Source organism: Ovis canadensis, chromosome 9 (assembly GCF_042477335.2).
Source record: "Ovis canadensis isolate MfBH-ARS-UI-01 breed Bighorn chromosome 9, ARS-UI_OviCan_v2, whole genome shotgun sequence".
NCBI classification, from domain to species: domain Eukaryota; kingdom Metazoa; phylum Chordata; class Mammalia; order Artiodactyla; family Bovidae; genus Ovis; species Ovis canadensis.
Genome location: NC_091253.1, coordinates 82362791 through 82383506, shown reverse-complemented (window position 1 = coordinate 82383506; position 20716 = coordinate 82362791). Strand labels below are relative to the sequence as shown.

Genomic DNA, 20716 nt, shown 5'->3' with positions numbered 1-20716 from the left:
TTACCTCTCAAAATATTAGTTAAAAGGTCATGGATTAGCCCACAATATCAAAAGAAAAACTGAGGAATCATTTTTTAAAAAGGAAGGTAATGTAATAATTACTGTGAGCCAGAAAGCAGGATGAACAACAGAGTAAGACCATACTACAAAGAAAATTAATGCTACTTTCTATCCTTGTATCACTCTGCTCATGATTCAGATTCTCATGGGAGAATCCTATTAAACTAATTTGGGCACATCTAAGGCTTATGGTGGGAAATATGTAGTTTCCCAGACAAAATAAGAATGTTGCCATCAATGAAAGGAATGGATGCAGAATAAGCAAAAACAACAGAGGTCTCCTAAAAAAGTATTCACTCACAGCTATAAATATTTGTAGAATGAATGGACATCTGAAGCAGGCTAAACTTAGTGAAGTTTACCACTGTAAAAACCATAACAGAATATTCGGAATTATTCAAGCCACATTACTGAAGTATGACTGAAATGTAAAAAGTAGTACATATTCATTGTATACAACTCTAGGAGTTTTGAGTAAGTATACACCTGTGAAACCATCATCACCATCAAGAACAGAGATATATCTTCTGGGCATTAGACATGATTTTATAAGATAATGGTCATAACTGTTATACAAATGTTTGCACATTTCTCAAACTTTTCTCGCACTTGCAACAAAAACATTGTCAAACAGAATCTGACTTGATACCTCCATATATTTTATTCAAAAAATGAGATATGGGACTCTGATTGAAGCTGGACTGCAAAAATCAAGGGCCTTTGGTCTTCGGGTTCCCCTTTGCTCAAGTCTCCCAGCCCCTCTTCACTCGCATCCTATTAGCATTTGAACAGTACTAGGCAGATAACTGGGCTTCCCAGGTGGAGCTAGTCCTAGAAAATCCACCTGCCAGTGCAGGAGACAGAAGAGACCTGGTTTCTACTTCTAGGTCTGGAAGAGCCCCTGGAAAAGGACATGCAACCATTCTAGTACTCTTGCCTGGAGAATCCCATGGACAGAGGAACCTGGCGGGCTACAGCCCATGGGGTTGCAAAAACTCATACACGACTAAAGCGACTTAGCACACATGTAGGCAGATAATTGTGTGCCCTGCTGAACAAAGGTCTTACTACAAAGAGCACTGGATTAAAACCACTGGCCTAGATTAGAGGGAATCTACCTAGAGGGCAGTACCACTGTATGAAAATAGGAAACCCTAAGACCTAATTTTCTTATCTGTGAACTGAGAAGGGCTTTCCACAAAAGAGCAGGGAAATAGAAATGCTTTTAAATTGCATGGTAGGTTTCCAAATGTTTGATTGCTTTCTTAAGCTGCCAGACATTTAAATCTGTGAATTCAATTATTTATTAATAATACTAAGCTTATCTTATGTGTGGTAACTTTCTGAATATCCTACACATAGCATCTAACTACTTCGTCCATGGGATTTTCCAGGCAAGGGTACTGGAGTGGGGTGCCATTGCCTTCTCCAATAGGATCTAGAGATATAGGTTATATTAATGTCAACATTTCATAGTGTTTTTAAAATCAATTGATCTTCTGAAACTTTCAATATGTGTGTAGTGTATTTCTTTGTAATTTTTTCCAACCATTTTTATACTTAAAAAAATTAAAAAACAGAAACCTCAACTAAACAGAGTCAGGAGACCAGAAAGGGGCACTCATGCCGTGTGAAAATAGCTGAACCCAACAGGAAGAAGAAAGACTCCTCTTCTTCCCTGGCAAGGATCCAACCAATGAAAAACCATGAACTATTTACCATAGCCCTCCCAAAGTCCTTTTTACCCTCTATAAAAGAGTTCACCATCTCTTTCTGTACAGCAACTTGCATGAGGTTAGCCAGGGTTGCAGACTCCAAACTGCAATTTTCTGCTGATTCTGGATAAATTCATATTCACTGGAGAAATATTTGGCAGTCCACAGTTGCTTCAGGTCAACATTTTTGTGGTCTATAGGGGACCAGAGAAGATCCTCAAAGGCTCTGGGGCTAGTGAACAAACGGGTACAGGACCCACAGTTGAACTCTTTATCACTCACTGCTTTTCTCACTGAGACTGGAATTTGAAGGTCTTTCTTCCGGATCCAAGCTCATGCCCTCTTTGTATTTGAAGTTCTCCAAGCTTTAGTCAGGATCTATTTTAAGTTTTCATCTTTCTGGTTAAGGCCTTGTTCTTTACGCAGGTACTCATTTGGCACTTTGGTCTGATTTTGAAATAAAACTATTTCAAACTAGTTCTGGCTGAGAAGCAATCAGCCCATTCGTCTGGGAAAAAGGAATGATTCGCTGAAACTGTGTACATTTGCTTGGCCCTTTCCTTTGGAATAAGGGCTGTTCTCTGGAAACTGGCTGAAAAAACTCTTTGCTTGGCTTCTCTGGGACTAAGCAGCTTCCTTAGAACTGGCTGGTATTAGCTTGCAAGCTGTTTGAATTGAACTGTTTGAGCTGAAAGCTGAAATAATTGAAGATGTTTCTTTACACTACAGAAAAACCTCTGAAAAATGGGGTCACAGTTATCTAAATATTTTGAAGTTGCATCCCACAAAGGGACTCTGTTAAAAATCACCATCTTCCTCATTTGTATTTCTAACTAAGTGGCCTGACTAGATCAAAGGCAATTTAGAGTATCCGTGGCCATTATGGAGAACTTTAGAAATCCCTGAACTTAGTTTTCTTAAAATCAATTGGACTGCAATAGCTCAAAAATTTCCAGAACTGAATGGAATGCTTATTTCAATTGATTTTTTTGAGGCTTTCAAACATTATCAGAAGTCTAAAATTGCCTCTGTGCAAAACAAAGTTTTAAGATTAACTGAGGTAAACGAAAAAGATAAATGGCTCCTAAAGCCTCAAAAACATGGAAACAGTGAGAAACTTTACTTTTTGGGGCTCCAAAATCACTGCAGATGGTGACTGCAGCCATGAAATTAAAAGACGCTTACTCCTTGGAAGAAAAGCTATGACCAACCTAGACAGCATATTAAAAAGCAGAGACATTACTTTAGCAACAAAGGTCCACCTAGTCAAAGCTATGGTTTTTCCAGTACTCATGTATGGATGTGAGAGGTGGACTATAAATAAGGCTGAGCACCAAAGAATTGGTGCTTTTGAACTGCGGTGTTGGAGAAGACTCCTGAGAGTCCCTTGGATGGCAAAGAGATCCAACTAGTACATCCTAAAGGAAATCAATCCTGAATATTCATTGGAAAGACTGATGCTGAAGCTGAAACTCCAATCCTTTGGCTACTTGATGCGAAGAACTGACTCATTGGAAAAGGCCCTGATGCTGGGAAAGATTGAAGGTGGGAGGAGAAGGGGACAACAGAGGATGAGATGGTTGGATGGCATCACTGACATGATGGACATGAGTCTGAGTGAACTCTGGGAGTTGGTGATGGACAGGGAGGTCTGGCGTGCTGCAATCCATGGGGTCGCAAAGAGTTGGACACGACTGAGCAACTGAACTGAACTGAGAGCCTCAGATCCTTCTCGCTTGGCTTTGTCTCAGGCTCCACCTCTGGCAACATCTTGTCTCTCTCCCTCAGCTCCTCATGGCCAGACTCTGCCTCCAATGCCATCTTCCTCTTTCCCTTCTGCACACCTATGTTCCCGCTATACCATTAGTGCACCCATATTAATTCTCTCTCCAACCTTGCCCTTTCCTCTGAAATTTTCCCCTTCCCTTTTGGCTCTGAATTTGTCAGAACCTTTCCCTTTAAAATGAAGCCTTGTGAGATCCAGAGGTTAAACCCTTGATTTTTTTTATTCCCCGGAATAAAGCTGAACTGTGAGCCATATTCAAGTCTTCAATTCAGTTCAGTTCAGTTGCTCAGTGAAGTATTTTCCCCAAATAACTAAAATCCTCACAGATTTGTTGAGGAATTTAATACAATCATTAAAACTTATCAATCTGGTTTCTCTGTCTTATATCTGTTACTTCATATTCTTGTCAGTGAAAGCCAGAGGCAGCATTAGATGAGAACCTCTAATTGGGAAAATCCTAAAAGTTCTCTAAAATTACAACTAGGGGACCAGCTCAGTAACATATTATATGATCAGACTCTGGCTTTGCTATGCGACTTCATCAAGCAATTCTTAGGGCTTTTCCTAAGCCCATTGATAGGAGCAAAATTCAGACTTGCACACAAAAATTCTGATGTATCTGTTCATGTTCAATACAATCAACTTCAGTTTATTTATAAAGAAAATTTCAGTTTTCCTCCAGATGTTGATTCCACCCAGGGAAGTTTTTAAATCTATTTATACTAATGAGCTGGAGAAGGCAACAGCAACCCACTCTAGTACTCTTGCTTGGAAAATCCCATGGACGGAGGAGCCTGGTAGGCTTCAGTTCATGGGGTTGCTAAGAGTCAGACATGACTGAGTGACTTCATTTTTACTTTTCACTTTCCTGCATTGGAGAAGGAAATGGCAACCCACTCCAGTGTTCTTGCCTGGGGAATCCCAGGGACGGGGGAGCCTGGTGGGCTGCCGTCTGTGGGGTTCAGACAACGACTGAAGTGACAGCAGCAGCAGCAGCAGCAGCATACTAATGGGCTAAACTGGGACCTTTCCCTTCTAGTATAAAGGACCAAGAATGTGTCCATTCAGATTTATTTAATCTGACAAATCAGCTATCTTGCACTCTAGATGAGTAACCTAAAAGGAAGATCACCAAAATTCTTAATCTTCAACTTCAACAAATAAAGGCTCCTAAGTGAAACTAAAACACTGCCAGTTTCTGCTATTTACTAAAAAGAACCAATACATTGGAAACAGATTGTTATAAAATTAAGTACTTCAAACACCATCAACCCTCTAACCAACTTTCCAACATCCTCTCAATTCTCACTGATGGGGTTTCAAGGAACAACTGGTACTCTTGCCAATCCCCTCTCTGAACTGGCTTAGAGAAACACTTCTCCAGATTGAGGATGACTCTCTCCCAGTCCTAGCTGACACTGGAGCCATAATTTCTGTGCTCAACCCCACTGCAATAAGGCAGCCCCTGCATCAGAGTACTAAACCAAGTCAAATAGTGGGGTTCTTAATGAACCTAAGAGGTTCCTGTCTCTGGACATATCCCCTTTTATTTAAGCTTTTGAAAGATACACCCTCTTTTCTACTTTCCCTCCACCTCTCCTTCTGCGTGTCTGCGTGCTCACTTGCTTCAGTCACGTCCAACTCTTTGCGACCCAATGGACTGTAGCCCACCAGACTCCTTAGTCCATGGGATTCTCCCAGGAAGAATACTGGGGTGGGTTGCAATACCTTCTTTTAAGGGATCTTCCTGACCCAGGGATCAAAATTGTGTCTTCTGCATTGCAGGCAGATTCTTTACTGCTGAGTCACCAGGGAAGCCCTTTCTAGGCCAAGACTTCTTAGAGAAGTATACTGTTAGAATTTCTTTTCTCCCAAGAGGGAGTAGTAATTCTAGTATTTGACAATCACTGTCAAAGTAATCAACCAAGTGAATTAAATGACATCTTTGACATCCTGTATTTGTCCCACCTCTGATAGTACTACAGCAAGTTCTGGAAACATGATCATTTGTCCCTAGTTGAATCAGTTACCACTTTCCTTATGGGCAAAATCTCCAACTGATATTAGTAATATCAAAATTCATGGTGGACCCCTCATCAAGATTCATATAAATCCCACGAAATCTCTTCCCAGAATGAATCAATACTCTCTAGGTAAAGAAGCCCTTTAAAGCATAAAATTCATAGTATAATATTACAAGGCTCAGGCTTCACTGTCCTTTGTACCCAGACCTGGTAACATTTCAGTTTTATCACTGACAAAACCGAACAGCTAAGGGTGGAAGTTTGTCCAGGACATCCAAGCAATAAACAACGTTGTTATCCCTTGACACCCTGTTGTTCTTAACCTTACACGGCACCAACATCCATTCCCACTGGAAGGAAATTCTTTACCGTAACTGATTTATACAGTGCATTCTTTAGTATTCCAATTGATTAAACTAACCAATACCTTTTTGCCTTCACTTGGGAAGAGATAAAATTCACCTGGACAGTAATGCATCAGAGAGTCCTTCTTATTTCTCATAAATCCTGAAGGTTGATCTGAATGATATGAAGTTCCCTAGGAATTCTACTTTGTTGTAATATGTAAATGATTTGCTTCTTTGTTCTCCTTCACAAAGCCTCCTTGATTAAGATTTTAGCACTGAAGGGATACAAGGTCACCAAAGAAAAATTGCAACTTGCCCAAAATCAGGTGTGATATTTATGGCATTTAACACCAGAATAAGGGCTATACCTAGATTAGATAGATTTATGTAGAAACCCAAAACTAAGCACCAATTGTGAGGTTTTCTTGAGCATGTTGGTTGGTTCCAAAATCGGACCCAAATTTCTCTCTCTCTCTGTATGTTTTACTAAGCAAGAACAACCCCAACTCAATTTTATGGGAAGAACTGGACAACAGAGTTTTCGATCTTAAAGGAGACTGATGAACCCACCTGCTCTCGGGCATCACAATGTTCAGGTTTCCCTTTTCCTTTTTATATATGCCCTTGGGATACACACACAAAAACACAGAGACCAACATCAGTCCATAGGGGTTAAAGCCAGCAACCAGACCCTGTGGCACAAGGACATCTTCTGTCTTAAAACCATTATGGCCACTAAACTTCTGATTAAGACCACTAAGAAAATCACTGTGGAAATCCCCTTTAAACATTTCCATTTTTGGCCCTCATGTAGTAAAAGCTTTCTTGAATTCTCAGCACACTCAACATTCCTCAGTCAGCCCCCTCACTTCCTATGAAATCCTTTTGTTAAATGTTCCTTGCTCTTTAATGTTATAGTTGTCTTGACCCAGATACTCTTCTCCCCTCCATGAGCAATGAAGTCCCTAGGACTGCTTATGCTGATGGATTACCTCCCTTTCTATATGATGATCTGCAGACAGATCCTCTCGGTAATGCTGACTTCTCATGGTTCACTGGTTTTTCTTATTTAAATGGTGACAATGGCAAATATTGTACTGGAAATGCTATTGCAACTCCTTTAGCTTTTGGTGAAGCAGCGTCTATACCTACAGTTATTTCAGCTCAGCAGGATGAATTATGTTCTACACTGATCTGTACTTTGCTGCTGCTGCTAAGTCACTTCAGTTGTGTCCGACTCTGTGTGACCCCATAGACAGCAGTCCACCAGGCTCCCCCATCCCTGGGATTCTCCCTGGGGATCTATACTTTAGCCAAGGACAAAACAAACTTTCAATGCTTAAACTGATAGAAGATATGCTTTCAGAGGAGTAGCTCATGATATTGGAAAGTTGTTGAAATCAACATGGCTTCCTTATTTCCAGATGAATTAAAAAAAAAATGTAAATAGCCTTATGTTGAGGAATTATTGGATGCAATACTTTTTGCTGCTACTTTAGCTATTTTTAGGATTCTGAGGCTTTTTAAACATGACTCTCTGAAAGGTAAGAGAAATCACCTTGATATTTTCACAAAGAGTACTGCCCTTAAGGGACCAATAGCAGCCAAATCTTTGTCATGTTCCTAAGGGGTATTTTCCCGAATGATATTTAGACAAACTGGCTACAGAAGCCCGACAATTGGTTCCAGAAAAAGGAAAAGTAAGATTTGAAATTCAACAACTCTTGGTTTGACAAAAAGAGAAAGCTCTGATTTGGACCAAAGAACAACCTAGTCCTAACAGAGACTCTAAATGCCCACTCCTCACTCCTCAGCATGCATTAAACTATTAGTATATTGACAAGATGATAGTTTTCATGAATCAATATTAGAAGAAAAATGTTAACAAGGCTGCAAAAATTATCTACTTAACTTGTTCCACTTGTATGACATACAATCCAAGAAAGCCTATTCATACTGCTCCCTGACATTTTAAACTGCTTGATGGAACACTTGTAGTCTGGCAAGTGGATTTCATAAAATTTCCTCCATCTTACAAATATAAATATGTTTAAGTCATAATCTATATGTTTTTAGAGTATACAGAAGCCTTCGCTTGATAACTTGACTACCATCTCTTCTGTAGCTAAAATTTATTTGAAAAAGATTATACCTACCTGGGAATTCTCAAACTTCATGGCTACCAAGGAGCTCACTTCACTGTTCAGTTACTTACAACAAGTTAGTACTGGTTGGCTGATTTTACAACATTTTCACTGTGCTTACCACTCCTAATCTTCTGGGATAGTTGTATGCTCTATTAAGACTTAATTTTCATTATAACACTAAGTTGACAAAATTTGTGGAAATCTTCCAACCAAATATCTTGGCCAAAATATTGCCATTGGTCCTTCTAAATCTCAGATCCATGCCTTTTGGAACTCATAAACTCTCACCATTTGAGACCTATTAGAAGTTTGTTGTCAAGCGTTTGATGAGGACAGAGTGTTTCAGATGATCTCTAATGTCTAAGACATTGATAACATGTGGACATTAGATAAAAAATGCCTGAGAGTTTCTTCTCCTTATTACCTGTATATAATTTCAACAGATTCAGTTCAGTTCAGTCGCTCAGTCTTGTCTGACTCTTTGTGACCCCATGAATCGCAGCACGCCAGGCCTCCCTGTCCATCACCAACTCCTAGAGTTCACCCAGACTCACGCCCATCGAGTAAGTGATGCCATCCAGCCGTCTCATCCTCGGTCGTCCCCTTCTCCTGCCCCCAATCTCTCCCAGCATCAGAGTCTTTTCCAATGAGTCAACTCTTTGCATGAGGTGGCCAAAGTGCTGGAGTTTCAGCTTTAGCATCATTCCCTCCAAAGAAATCCCAGGGCTGATCTCCTTCAGAATGGATTGGTTGGATCTCCTTGCAGTCCAAGGGACTCTCAAGAGTCTTCTCCAACACCACAGTTCAAAAGCATCAATTCTTTGGCGCTCAGCTTTCTTCACAGTCCAACTCTTCTATCCATACATGACCACTGGAAAAACCATAGCCTTGACTAGACGGACCTTGTTGGCAAAGTAATATCTCTGCTTTTCAATATGCTATCTAGGTTGGTCATGACTTTTCTTCCAAGAAGTAAGCATCTTTTAATTTCATGGCTGCAGTCACCATCTGCAGTGATTTTGGAGCCCCCCAAAATAAAGTCTGACACTGTTTCCACTGTTTCCCCATCTATTTCCCATGAAGTGATGGGACCAGATGCCATGATCTTTGTTTTCTGAATGTTGAGCTTTAAGCCAACTTTTTCACTCTCCACTTCCACTTTCATGAAGAGGCTTTTTAGTTCCTCTTCACTTTCTGCCATAGGGGTGGTGTCATCTGCATATCTGAGGTTATTGATATTTCAATAGGTTAACCAACATTTTTTTCCCATAGTGAGACACTACACTAAGAAAAGATCCTTCTTTAAGGGACAAAGAGCCACTGAAACTAGAAAACTTGACTCCTGACCAGCAAAGCTCTCAGAGAAAGTTCTTGATCAAAAGGGGGGGGGGAAACAGAAAAAAATGAATAAACAGGAACCTCAGTTAAATAGAGCTGGGAGACCAGAAGGGGGAGTTGCTACCCCTGCAGTAACAGCAGAGCCCAAAAGAAAAAAGAAACATTTTTCTTCTTTCCTAGCAAAAACTCAGCCAATGAAAAGCCATGGAATCTTTGTTTACTATGACCCTCCTGACTTCTTTTTCATCTCTATAAAAGCATTTTCCTTCCTTTGCCATGTGAGGACTTGCACATGGCTTACCATGATTGCAGACCCCAGACTGATTCTCTTCTGGTCCTCAAGAAAGTCATCTCTGCTGGAGAAATATCTGGCAGTCTATTTGTTTTAGATCAACAATACCTAGAGCAGTAGATTTGAGCTCCCTGTATCATACAGCTAATTCCCACTGGCTATCTATTTTACATATGGTAATATATATATTTCAATGTTACTCTTTCAATTTGTCCTTCTGTTTCTTCCCCCACTGTGCCCACAAGTCTGTTCTCTGTGTCTGTGAAGGTTTAGAAGTGAGTTCACTGAAGAATGTCCTGTTGAAACAAGAGGTAAAGAAGGTAGCTAACACCTGGGATACAGGTGTAAATCCCACATTTCTTCCTTCCTTCCATTCTTTCTTTTTCTTTCCTGCAAGTGAGGACACACTCCATACACAGTTTTGAATCTTAGAATTTTCACGTGGCACTCTTTTCAGTTAAGTAACCCTCAAGGATATTTTAATTATTTTGTATTATTCTATCATTATTGTACACTTATTTATTAGTTTTTAAACATTAGTTTAGAAGTCATGCAGGGATTTGGGTAGAGTTTATATTTAGATATTGGAGTGTATAATTTCCAGGTCTTGTATGGCTCTGAACTCTATTATCTACTTCTTCAAGCTATTAAGGTTGTCTTTTCTTACCATCTGACCTAGGGAAGTTGTGAAGCTTCCTTAGAAAAGAAAGTCACAAAGTTGGGGTTCTTGCCCTTTGTAAGGTAAATATTTCTCAAGTTTCTGCTCACCATCGGATGCTTTCTGGTGCCATCAAATGATTGTTTTCTAGTATTTTTGCCCATGTTTCATAAGTGTTTATCTGTGGAGGAATCTCTTGACCTCTTCCTGCCTTTATTATAGAAATCTTACCCAAGTCACTATTATTACATTATTAAAAACCTTTGCTAATTTGATAAAGTGAGATCAAACCCAGGTATCCTGCATTGCAGGCAGATTCTTTACCACCTGAGCTTCCAAAGTGAAAATCAACTGATTACTTAATGTTATAGTTCAAATGTTTAGTGTCATTGAGCATTTCTGTGTTTTCAAAACTATAAATGCAGGATTTATACTTACATCCCAGGTGTTAGCTGGCTATTTGTATTTTCCCATTTGTAAATTACCTGCTCATTTCCTTTGCCTATTTTGAAAGTCTGGAGTCTTATTTTTTTTTTCTTATTAAGAAAAATTAATGAGGAGTCTTTATTATTCAAATATTATTATTCTGCCAAATTGCATGTACTCACCATCTACTTAAGAAACAGAATACTAAACTGTGAATCTACTTCCTGATACCATTTGCCTTGATCCCCTCAGTTAACTCTTCATTTGAATTTAGTATACATTGCTCTCACCCAAGTTTATGTCAATTTATGACATGGGCCATAAAAATATATAATGTTGCTTATTCATTTTCAAATGCATATGTAAATGATACCATGCCATGTATATCCATCCATTTTTTAAACTTAACATTGCATTTGTACATTTTTCCATATCTCTACTTTATTTATTTGAGCTACTTTATAATATTTCTTTGTAATACATTTTACTGTTAGTTTCATGTTTATAAATTTTTTGTTACTATGAATCTATGCTATTACAAATATTTATGTACATTTTTGTGTCTCTGTGCACAAGTCCTGAGATTTTTCTACAATTTTATGAAAGTTACTATTCAATAGTGACTAATTTACACTCCTGTTAACAGTGTGTAATAGTTTCCATTTCTCTATATGTTTGCCAACATTGGTACTCACAGCATTTAACTTTTGCCAATCTGATGAGTGTGAGTGGATGTCACACCTTTAAATTTTGTGTCTTCCTGATTGTTGATGTTGTACTTATTTCTCAATGTTTATTATGTATTTTTTCATCTTTTCAAAAATCTATTAATTGTCATTGTACAGACATATATGGAGTATTAATTATGTTGCAAACACTTCTCACATCAGTATTTTAAAAAATCCTTGTCCTAGGGGTATAAAATATAATAACAAAGTGGATAAATAAATTATATCAGTTCTGTTCCAGTGTAGCTGAACAAGTTTCTAACCAATAGGCCTTCCCAAAGATAACAACTGTAAACTCTGGACAACTGAACTAAGTTACCTAAAGGCTCTGGCGAGACAAGAAAAGCATACAGATTCTGAAGGAGAGTCAAAACATAAAATATGGACAGACACAGGATAAGTTTCCTGTTTTTATATCCTTTATCTTGAGGACAAACAGACAGGCTGCCAGTGACTCCACATGAGGCAGGAAAAACACTGATAGAAAACTTAGAGTCATTCTAGCTTGATGAACTAGGAGACGCAGTTTGGGGCATCCACAGTTGCTGGAAAGTAGAGGGGAGAATACTGAATGCAAAGAGCTAGATGGAGAAGGCTCCAGTTGTGGACAATTCTGCCCAAATCTGTCTGATTTCAGAATCATGTAAGGATGGGGCAGATTGCAAGCAACCTAGAAAAAGGGAAAACATAACTGAATCAAGACTTGAGTTGCTGATTAAGTCTGTGTTTATAGCTTGATTAACTATATTGCCTGCTAAAACAGAAATATAAACATTGTTCAGAGGAATATGGCAAAATATAGAACTTCCGCAAAAATATCATTCACAAAGTACACACTATAGTTTCAAGTCACTCAGCATATTAAGAACCTATTTTCTCAAAAGAAAATACAGCCAGTGGGGTTCAGCCCAGAAATTTTCCAAACATTTGAATTAGCAGACAATAACTAAAACAATTCTTATAACTATGTTTAATAAGATAAAGTAAAATAAACTTGTAGAGAAAAACTAAGAAATTTCAATAGAGAAAAATCTTAAATCTGTATTAAAAAAAAAAAGACTAATAGGACTCCTAGGTGAAATATCTAATATCTGGAAAATATGAACTGTGGTTGGAAGTGCATAACGAAGATAACAGAAAAATGAGTCTCTGAACTTGAAAATATGTTGAAAGAAGTCATGTAGTCTAATAAACAGAAAGAAAAAAGATTTTAAAAACTGAACAGAGCATCTGTGAAACAATATCAAAAGTTCAAATGCATATGCAACTCTAATCTAAAAGCGTAGGGAGGAAAAGAATAGAGAAGATGAAATGTTTGAATGAATAATAACTAAAAATTTCCTGTTTTGTGAAACCATACATTATAGGCTCAGGAAGCTCATTTAACTCAAAGCAGTATCAAATTACGGAGAAGGCAATGGCACCCCACTCCAGTTCTCTTGCCTGGAAAACCCCATGGATGGAGGAGCCTGGTGGGCTACAGTCCATGGGGTCGCTAAGAGTTGGACACGACTGAGTGACTTCACTTTCACTTTTCACTTCCATGCACTGGAGAAGGAAATGGCAACCCACTCCAGTACTCTTGCCTGGAGAATCCCAGGGACGGGGGAGCCTGGTGGGCTGCCGTCTGTGGCGTCGCACAGAGTCGGACACGACTGAAGTGACTCAGCAGCAGCAGCAGCAGTATCAAATTAAACAAAACAAAATAATTGAAAATCTTAAAAGCAGCAAGAAAGCGATGACACCTGACATAGAAGAAACAACAGTTTTAATGATCTCTGACTTTTCATTAGAAAATATGAAGATCAAAAGGCAATGAATGTATTTAAATTTTTAAACACAAAAAAACATGATCAATCTAGAATTCCATATCCAATGGAAGCAAGTTTTTCCAGAATGAAAAAGAAATAAAAATATTTTCAAATAAAAGAAAACTATAAAAATTTTCCCTAGCATGTATGCATTATAAGAAATGGTAAGGGAAATTGTTCAGTAAGAAAGAAAATTTTAGATGAAAGCTTGCATTTTCAAGAAGGAATGAGAATGGTAAAATGGTATCTATCTCGATAAGTACAAAAGACTTTTTTTTTTCATTTAGTTTCCTTAAAGATAAGACTGATTAAGGCAAAAATTATGTCATATCTTTCTGGGGATTATAATGTATATTGATATAATACATATGATACTTATAACTTAAAGGATGTAGGTGGTTCATAGACCTGCTTGATTTCAATATTTATCCCAGTATATATTTTATGTGAAGTAGTGCAATATAAATTCTGAGTAAACTGTGCAGAGATAAGAATGTATATTTTAATCCCTAGAGTAAATACCTGAAATATTCAAAGATGCATAACTAAAATCCAATAGATCAATTAAAATAAAATTCTTAAAAATATTGCAGTAATCCAAAATATTGCAGTAATCCAGAAATCAGTAATATGAGAACAAAAAACAGAGGAAAGAAAGTGAAAACAAATAATAAAAAAAAATAGTAGATCCAAATCTAACCACATCCATAATTGCATTAAATTTTAATGCCATAAACTTTCCACTAAAAATCAGAACTTGTGAGCATACACAAAATGTATGCTCCAGTTATATCTATCTGTACTTTAAAGACACAGAGACTGCAAACAGATGGATAAAATGGTATACTATACAAACAGTAAACACAAAAAGTCTGGAGTGGATAAATTATTAAATAAATTATATATTATGTTATAAGTACTATAAGAATTTATAAAAGTAGAGCAAAGTATGGGTATCAGAGTACACAGAGGTTATCATCTCAAATGGATTGGTCAAGGCAGACATTGAAAATGTGACACTTAAACAACAGAAGAAACTCTGCATGATCAAGAAGCAAGAAGCAATCAACTTCAGTCTCATAACCTAGTTAGAGTGCTAACACTACTGCTGCTGTTGATGGTCAGTTGAGTGGACCGACCTGCAGGTAGTTCCTCAGTCACTGCATAATTCATTCTGTTCTTTGATCATTCACTCTGTTCCTCATACAGTTTCAATTCCATTCCCTGACTGTTCCAAAAAGTAAACAGAAGAGACTGGAGAGATTATCTCAAGTTGTGGGAGAGAAAGACCTAGAATTACCAAAACACTATAATTAATGAAGAGGTAATTCATCTAAATAAATTCAGCCAGGATAAATGGAATGTATGCTGTCATGTTGATATTGAATGATTTCCCTCGGAAATGAACAGAGATCATTCTGTCATTTTTGAGATTGTATCCAAGTACTGCATTTCAGACTCTTTTGTTGACTATGATGGCTACTCCATTTCTTCTAAGGGATTCTTGCCCACAATAGTAGATATAATGGTCATCTGAGTTAAATTCACCCATTCCAGTCCATTTTAGTTCGTTGATTCCTAAAATGTTGACATTCACTCTTCCATCTGTTTGACCACTTCCAGTTTGCCTTGATTCATGGACCTAACATTCCAGGTTCCTATGCAGTATTGCTCTTTATAGCATTGGATTTCCATCACCAGTCACATCCACAACTGGGCATTGTTTTTGCTTTGGCACCTTCTCTTCATTCTTCCTGGAGTTATTTCTCCACTGATCTCCAGTAGCATATTGGGCACCTACTGACCTGGGAGTTCATCTTTCAGTGTCCTATCTTTCTGCCTTTTCATACTGTTCATGGGATTCTCAAGGCAACAATACTGAAGTGGTTTGCCATTCCCTTCTCCAGTGGACCACGTTTTGTCAGAACTCTCCACCATGACCCATTCATCTTGGGTGGCCCACATGGCATGGCTCATAGTTTCATTGAGTTAGACAAGGCTGTGGTCCATGTGATCAGATTGGTGAGTTTCCTGTGATTGTGGTTTTCAGTGTGTCTGCCCTCTGATGGAGAAGGATAAGGGGCCTATGGAAACTTCCTGAAAGTTTCCTATGGAAACTTCCTATGGAAACGCCCATCAGGAAGTTTGGGAGAGACAGACTGAGGGGGAAATTGGGTCTTGTTCTGATGGGCGGGGCCATGCTCAGTAAATCTTTAATCCAATTTTCTGTTGCAGGGCTGTGTTCCCTCCCTGTTATTTATCTGGGGCCAAACTATGGTGGAGGTAAGGAAGATAATGGCAACCTCCTTTAAAAGGTCCCATGCATACACTGCTACCCTCAGTGCCTGCAACCCTGCAGCAGGCCACCACTGACCCATACCTCCTCTGGAGACTCCTGGACACTCACGGGCAAGTCTGGGTCAGTCTCTCATGGTGTCACTGCTCCTTTCTCCCAGGTCCTGGTTCTGTTTGTATACGCCAAGAGTCTGTTTCCCCAGTCCTGTGTAAGTTCTGGGGGTTCTATGGTGGGGTTAATGGCAACCTCCTCCAAGAGGGCTTATGTCATACCCAAGTCTGCTGTACCCAGAGCCTCTGTCCCTGTGGCAGTCCACTGCTGACCCATATCTCCACAGGAGACATTCAAACACAGTTCTGTCTCAGTATCTGTGGGCATCACTCCAGTAATTACTCCAGTTATGCTGAAGAAGCTCAAGTTGAATTGTTCTATGAAGACCTACAAGACCTTCTAGAACTTACAGCCAAAAATGAATGTCCTTGTCATTATAGGGGACTGGAATGCAAAAGTAGGAAGCCAAGAAATACCTGGAATAACAGGCAAATTTGGCCTTGGAATACAGAATGAAGCAGGGCAAAGGCTAATAGAGTTTTGCCCTGTCTGAGGAGGCCTTACAAATAGCTGTGAATAGAAGACAAGTGAAAGGCAAAGGAGAAAAGGAAAGATATACCCATTTAAATGCATAGTTCCAAAGAAAAGCAAGGAGAGATAAGAGCCTACCTCAGTGATCAATGCAAAGAAATAGAGGAAAACAATAAGAGATACCAAGGGAACATTTCATGCAAAAGGGCACAATAAAAGACAGAAATAGTATGGACCTAATAGAAGCAGAAGATATTAAGAAGAGGTGGCAAGAATACACAGAACTAAACAAAAAGATCTTCACGACCCAGATAATCACGATGGTGTGATCACTCACCTAGAGCCAGACATCCTGGGATGCGAAGCCGAGTGGGCCTTAGGAAGCATCACTACGAACAAAGTTAGTAGAGGTGGTGAAATTCCAGTTGAGTTATATCAAATCCTAAAAGCTGATGCTGTGAAAGTGCTACACTCAATGCCAGCAAATTTGGAAAACTCAGCAGTGGCCACAGGACTGGAAAAGGTCAGTTTTCATTCCAATCCCAAAGAAAGGCAATGCCGAAGAATGCTCAAACTACTGCACAATGGCACTCATCTCACACGCTAGTGAAGTAATGTTCAAAATTCTCCAAGCCAGGCTTCAACAGTACATGAACCATGAACTTCCAGAAATTCAACCTGGATTTAGAAAAGACAGAGGAACCAGAGACTAAATTGCCAACATCCGCTGGATCATGGAAAAAGCAAGAGAGTTCCAGAAAAACATCTACTTCTGTTTTATTGACTATGCCAAAGCCTTTGACTCTGTGGATCACAATAAACTGTGGAAAATTCTGAGAGAGATGGGAATACCAGACCACATGACCTGCGTCTTGAGAAATCTGTATGCAGGTCAGGAAGCAACAGTTAGAACTGGACATGGAACAACAGACTGGTACCAAATGAGGAAGGGAGTATGTCAGGCTGTATATTGCCATTCTGCTTATTTAACTTCTATGCAGAGTACATCATGAGAAATGCTGGATTGGATGAAGCACAAGCTGGAATCAAGATTGCTGGGAGAAATATCAATAACCTCAGATATGCAGATGACACCATCCTTATGGCAGAAAGCTAAGAAGTACTAAAGACATCTTGACGAATGTGAAAGAGGAGAGTGAAAACGTTGGCTTAAATCTCAATATTCAGAAAACTAAGATCATGGCATCCAGTCTCATCACTTCATGGCAAATAGATGGGAAAACAGTGGAAATAGTGACAGACTATTTTGGGGGGCTCCAAAATTACTGCTACATTAAAGAAGATGATAAAATCTGAAGGAAGTTGGTGGAAATATAGGAGGTACCATGATCAGATCTGTGTTTATATCTCTGAAAACTGTCTAAAGGATGAATGAGTAAAAATGAAGATATTGAAGATAGAGAGTGTAGTACAGAGGCTTTTGTCATAGTCTAAATAAGAGGAAGGGCTTCCCTGGTGGCTAAGTAGCAAAGAGGAGATGCAGGTATGATCCCTGGGTCAGAAAGATCCCCTAGAGAAGGAAATGGAAAGCTACACTAGTACTCTTGCCTGGGAAATCCCATGGACAGAGAAGCCTGGTGGGCCACAGTTCGTGTTGTCACAAAAAAAGTCAGACATAACTTAGAGACTAAACAACAGCAACAATTAAGAGGCAAGTCCCAAATTAACGGATGAGGCTGGAATGTGTGGCTAGAATGTGTATTTGAGAATGTTTTTTCATGAGTTAACATCAAAATTATGAAAAGGGAGGTTCAAAAAACTATTTATGAATAAGTAGGTATGAATCTGAATTTTCCATTTTGAGCAATAGGAGGGGCGGTGCTGCTTTTGACTGAGTTAAGAAATGCAAAAGGAAATAGATTTAGGCTGAGTGGAGGGGTTAACAGGAATGATGAGCTTCCATTTTAGATGTGCTGTATTTGAGATAAACAGAGAATAAAGAGAGAGACACACATAAGAGGTGATCGTTCTGGTATTCTAGAGAGAGCCCAGACAAGGAGACATAATTTTGGAGTCCTTTCCAAATGAATATTATTAGAAAGCATGTAAGTAGATGAGAACATCTTAGAGGAACATATAAAATGAGAAGGCAAGCCCACCAAGGACAAGATACTGGGACACCAACACCTAAGGGACATGAAGAAACATCAGCAAAATAAAGAAAATTAAATCAGTAAGGAAAACCAGGGAAAATGCATTTTACATGAAAATATATTTTTAAATAAAGAAGGATAAAAAGTACAGAGACTCTATATATAGGAAGAAGCACAAACGAGGATTTAATATAGAAATATTAAAATGACAGAGAAAGAGGTAAAACTATATTATTCAAAATACAGTGTCAGAACTACCACTTCAGTTCAGTTTAGTCGCTCAGTCGTGTCCGACTCTTTGAGACCCCATGAATTGCAGCACACCAGGCCTCCCTGTCCATCACCATCTCCTGGAGTTCACTCAAACTCACATCCATCGAGTCGGTGATGCCATCCAGACATCTCATCCTCTGTCATCCCCTTTTCCTCCTGCCCTCAATCCCTCCCAACATCAGAGTCTTTTCCAATGAGTCAACTCTTCGCATGAGGTGGCCAAAGTACTGGAGTTTCAGCTTTAGCATCATTCCTTCCAAAGAACACCCAGGGCTTATATGCTTCAGAATGGACTGGTTGGATCTCCTTGCAGTCCAAGGGACTCTCAAGAGTCTTCTCCAACATCACAGTTCAAAAGCATCAGTCCTTTGGTGCTCAGCTTTCTTCATCATCCAACTCTCACACCCATACATGACCACTGGAAAAACCATAGCCTTGACTAGATTGGACCTTTGTTGGCAAATTAATGTCTCTGCTTTTCAATATGCTATCTAGGTTGGTCATAACTTTCCTTCCAAGGAATAAGTGTCTTTTAATTTAGCCATTTGGAAAAAGTGGAATTCTATCTGATGTTTTATCCTAAAATTAAGTTCAGATGGATCAAAGATTTAAATTTATAAAAATTTAAGAAGTATAATTAATTATGTGGAAATAGGTGGATGTTTTTATAATCTTGGAGTAGATAAGACTTTTCATACAAAAACACAAAGAAATTCCAAAAAGATAAGAAGAGTTGAAAAAGAAAATGACAAATGAGAAAAATGGTAATGCATATGAAAAAGGCTTCCATTTCATCATATACAGAGTTTCATGAATCATTTCTGAGAAATAAAGGCAAAGATTCCAGAAGAAGAATGACCAAATGATGTCTCTCCTCTAGAGCCACTGGAGGAAAGGATAATTGTGGAGTGAACCATTTGCCAAATGCTAGACTTGTCACCAGCTCTGACTTTGGCATTACTTTTAGTTCCTTTTTTTCCTTTCATGTGTTACAGAAAATGGAAGAGTAAGCCAAGAGAGTAAGGAATAGGGGCCATCAAAGAGGAGTAAGAGTTAATGGTTTCTGTTAGCTATATACAGTGTTTTATAATTATGTATCCAATCTCCATTCCACCATCTGGGAAGAAAGAGCAAGCAGTGACACTGATCCCTATTTCTGGAAATACAGAGGAAAACCTTGGAAACTGGAAAGACTGATGCTTGAGACACATCAGATGGATCTAGGTGTGCAATATAAAACTCTTCCGTTTATAAAATATCTTTTAAAATCTACTAGTGTTGTGTATAGAAATTATAGCATTCTTTCTGTCTATTCCTTAAGAAAGGTCAGGTTCAGTGAACAGAAAAACTGCACACTGGAACAGTTATTACTCAGGGTAATTTGGAAAATGGTGCTCTTGTTGGACTTTCAAATTACTGTGCAAAGCCTAGCTATATGTTGAATTAAACTGCCATACTCTCTCTCCATGATTGCAAAATATTGAGTAGAAATCGGTCTGGCATGGGCTGCAGTGTCCCTAAGATTTCTGTTTCAGGCAGAATAGACTTGGCTATGCTAGATTAATAGACTTCAGATCTCTTGTTTATTTTTTCATTCAAATAACAGTTCAGTGAAAGTCAGGCAGCTCTTCTGACACTCCCCTTTTAATGGTGACCAAGAATGCTCCTGTGTTTAGGTACATCTGAAAAAAATGTACAAGGTGAATACTGAAGGGGAATACAAGAATAAAGAATTGTTTATATTGTTCAGTATTGTTTTACGGGCTGGGTCTAAAAGTGTTTTATATTATTTCTGCTTACGTTCCATTGACCTAAATCAAGTCACATAGCCTTCAGGTTAATTTCAAGGGGAAATAACCTGTGTGCCCAGGAAGAGAAAATAATGTGTTGAATACATAACACAGTCTCAGCCACAGTCCAAATTCTGGTCAACAAACTGTTTCATTCTTCCTCTCATAAATCAAATAAACTCACATCTGCCTCCTACCCAAAGAAAATAGCACAATGCTCCTCCATTAAGCATTCTGAATTGGAAAGGGGAAGATAGAGGACACACAGTCAGTGTTTTTTAGTAATTGTGAAATACCACTGCAAAGATATTTTGGAAGCCTCACGCCTG

The 20716-nt window shown here is 38.7% G+C and overlaps 1 long non-coding RNA gene across 3 annotated transcripts in view; it reads right to left on the bottom strand.

Moving 5' to 3' along the window:
- LOC138445905 (uncharacterized) overlaps positions 1–20716 on the bottom strand; it is a 62976-nt gene that overhangs the window by 14489 nt on the left and 27771 nt on the right. The window contains exons 6-7 of one of the 3 annotated variants that reach the window (XR_011259036.1): positions 16548–16599; positions 11919–12191 (exon numbers count right to left, since the gene is read on the bottom strand). The exons of 1 other annotated variant lie outside the window; for it this stretch is intronic. This is a non-coding gene — a long non-coding RNA (uncharacterized lncRNA). Of the gene's footprint in view, positions 1–11918; positions 12192–16547; positions 16600–20716 lie in introns of those variants that run through there. One more of the 3 variants, XR_011259037.1, reaches the window with a different exon arrangement.